The sequence below is a fragment of the Elephantulus edwardii genome, unplaced genomic scaffold (assembly GCF_000299155.1).
Source record: "Elephantulus edwardii isolate Elephantulus edwardi_28Jun2011 unplaced genomic scaffold, EleEdw1.0 scaffold00003, whole genome shotgun sequence".
NCBI classification, from domain to species: Eukaryota; Metazoa; Chordata; class Mammalia; order Macroscelidea; family Macroscelididae; genus Elephantulus; species Elephantulus edwardii.
Genome location: NW_006399753.1, coordinates 33,506,721 through 33,510,652, shown reverse-complemented (window position 1 = coordinate 33,510,652; position 3,932 = coordinate 33,506,721).

Below are 3,932 nucleotides of genomic sequence, written 5' to 3'. Positions count from 1 at the left end.
AAAAGTTACACTAATAACGCTTTTTGTGGGTATGATGCAGCTATCTGGTCATGTGACAAGAGAGCCATGGCTTATAGCAGATGACCAAAACTAGACATTGTCACAGGAAACTCAGAGGTCACTGACAATTGAAGGAATGATGTCTGCACTTTAAAATCTGCAATTAAATCCAAAGAGAGCTTAGATATGCCATAAGGTATTTTTATTGACATGAAAAAAAAATTTATTTTTTTCCAGCTCCAACTGAAAAGATAGCAACTTTACAAATATTTAGTTTCCTTATAATTTTGCAATAGTCTTTAATACATACTATAAATTATCAAAAAGGGATGTTGGGGACCAGGCTTATAGGAATTACGCTGCTAATGCAAAGGTGGTTTGAATCCATCATCGACTCCCTGAGAGAAGGATGAGCAATCTACTGCTGTGCAATTTCCAGCTGCAGAAACCTGTTGGTCCTTTGAGTTGAATCCACAGCAATGAGTTTGAGGGGCTTTATAGTTTTAAATTATCTGAGTATTTGTTAACAATGATGAAGAGAGGACCCTTGCAGCTTCTTCTTGTGTGTCATTGAATCTGAATTGACTCATAGCTGACCCTCTGGTGAGTTTACAGAGGAAGTAAGTCACATGGAAGGAAATTGCCCATCTGTCTCCCATGGAACAGTTGGTCGCTTTGAACTGTGTGCCTTTAGGATTGCAGCACAACTTCTTACCACTAGGCCACCAGATCTCCCATAAATGCTATGCCCAGAACAAACAGTCCTCTGTATGAAAGTGTGTATGCCCATCATATCAGCTTCATTAATGCCATATTTTGCAAAGCTATTAATTATATTAATTTAGAAATTTAGTTAAACATTTTGTAACTGTTTTTCCACCTTTGACTAAAGAATGTATAATGGAAAATTTGATGCTCTGTGTTTGCTAATGAAGTCCATAACTTCTTTAGTTCTGATCAGCAGTGTATGAATCCTCTGACCATTTAAATATCACTTTTCTGAAAGAAAATATTTATGAAATGCTAATAAACTATTAAGTGAACAAGTAATACAATATGTGATAATTTTTACACCCTTCATAGATTGCATAAAATTTTAATACCAACTTGGTGTGTACTTGATAACAATTTACATGTTTATTTTACCATCTGGTAAATGTGTAAACGATATTTTGAGAAGCACATTTCATATTCACTTTAACAACTTATCCTTGACAATATGTGCCCTATCTTATGTATCGACTGGAAGGATCTTGGAAATTTTTTAAAAAGATGAATCCAGGAAAAAAAAATCATGTCCTAGTTTGTTTGTTTTAAAAATATTATGGAGATTTAAGAGTTAGTTTTTAGTACCAAACTCTGAGGGATTTCGTTGTTTGCTGACTTTTACCAGACATCCTGCTAATTAGGGTAGAATAATCAGAGCAGCTTCCAAACATTATATCGTGTACATCAAATCAGGTTTTCTACCAGTGCTGCAGGCCACATAGGTAGCAATGATAAAATAAATATGGTTCTCTGTGTTGTTGTGTAACACTACCACGTTTTTCCAGAGGGTTTGGCTTGCTATAGCTTGTGTCTAAATATGGGAAGATAATTTTTTCCAGTGTGTTACAGCGAACCTCAAGTGGCTAGCTTTTATCGAATACTTTAACAGTCTTTATGACACTTTGGCCTTCTGCCTTTTTTATTTCATTCTCCCTGCTTATTGGTCTCACTGGAATAAATCTCAGGGACTTACACAAAACAAGAAGATAGATAATTCCCTATTTAATTTTGTTTCATATATGTTTCCTTAGCTGGTAATAATCTAAGAATCTTTGTAAAATTTCATAGATTACCTCTACATACTAATTGCCATCTGTCCATCTATAATGAAGAGGTTTCAAAAGCAAATTCCAAATGTTGGCTTGAACAGATTTATTCCTCATAATAAAAGATGAATTTGAAGAAGAAAACCCTTTCAAAATAATTTTTTTCTCTAGTAGATTCAGAAATTGAAGTACAGTTGTACCCTGAAGATATTTTAACTGAATCATATAACCAGTTCTATTTCTTTTTAATAGAAACATGAAAGTCTTCTGTACTCCTTATTTACTTCTTATGGAATGACATTTCACTGTTATGACTATATAGTGTAATTCTGAGAAATAGTGTCTGCATACATCTTTATTTAAACTTCTGATGTTGAGCTACATTCTTCCTGATGCTTAGTGAGTCTGACAGTCTATGCCTCACAACAACCCTGCAACTTCATTAACAGATAAAGATGTTGAGGCACATAAAGTTCAAGTTAAATTTGCCATGCTACTCAAACTCAAAACTCAAACTCGTCGCCATGGAATTGGCTCCATCTCATAGCGACCTTCCACTGGGTTTCCAAGCCTGTAAAGTACAATGGGAGGAGACTGACCATTTTTACCCCCAGAGACATTGGTGGATTTCCGGAGTGGAGATGTGTGCTCTCTGAGCATGACTCACTCTGAAAAATAACACCAGAGCTCAGTCATTCAACTAGTAAATGTGTTAACTGGGATTTAACATCTACTTTATTTTGTTTGAAGCTATGCTCTCTTTAACATACTATTGCATCTAATTTCTAATCAGTAGGACACAGAATCTATTTTTACTGAAATTTTTTAAAAGTTCACTATAATGTCATTTTGTCTTGGAAGAATTAAGTGGAACCACTTGTTCCCACAGAGTGGGAATGGTGTTTGGGAAGAGAAGGAAGAAACCTTTCTTTGGCATATTCAATTTATAGTCCTAAAATTTGCCTCTGTCCCAACTATTATGATCATTCTCCCAACCTTTACATCAAAATAATGCACTTGGGTTTAGTTTGTCATAAAATGGATTAGAAATTCAAATCAAGTATATAAGAATCAATTAATATTCAGATTTTAAAAAAGCCCAGCAAAAAATAGTATCTTAGACACCATGGCAACTCTGGAATAAAGCTGTTAGTTTCTTTGAATATCAAAAGTATTATAGTGATAATATTCGTAATAAACTTATTCTATGTTTATTTTATAGGATTTTCTAAGTTTTTAAAAACATATAGTATCTAAATTATTAAAGAATCCTCTGAGGTAGATATGATTATCATTCCTGTTTTACTGATGAAGGAACTGAAATATAGAGAGCTTAAATAATTTGCCAAAGGACATATAATATATAGAGGTGGAACCAGGATTCAAACGGAAGGAATCTGGTTTCAGAGTAGCTATAGTATTACAATAAATGGGGCGATAATACATCTCTTTGTTTAAAGACTAAGGTATGCTAAATTGAGGCCATGATCTTTTGAGTCACTTGATCTTCTCAGTTACTTACTATGCATATGCAATCTGACAGTGAATAAGGATGGCAGAGTAAGAATTGGTGCTTTTGAGCTGTGGTGTTAGAGAAGAGTATTGAATATTCCATGCACTGCCAAAAGAACAACCAGATATATCTTGGAGAAAGTGCAGCCAGAATGCTTCTTGGAGGCAGGGATGGCAAAGCTTTGTCTCACATACTTTGGGCATGTTGCTAGGAGAGGCTCTTTCTTGAAGAGGGGCATCTTTCTTCATCTTCCTTTCAAAATGAAAACACCAAGACATAATAAAAGTTTCCAAAATTAAAGAGAATGAAAAGTCAGTACAGTTTAGGAAAAACAAAGAATTACACTGTAGAACAAGTGAGACAAAGCTCTGATTTCACAGCAGAACCCATGCAGGTAAGGAGGCAATGAGTAAGTGTATACAAAACCCTGAAAGGAGGATAAAAGAAGACAACCCATTCGCTATCCACCAAAATTTCTCTCAAATATAATAGTGAAACTAGGAAATTTTCATGTAAACAGAAGCTAAAGAAGTTTGTCAAAACTAGGCTAACCCATAAATGACATAGCTGAGCCTCTACATCTTGTGGTTCCTAACCTGTACACT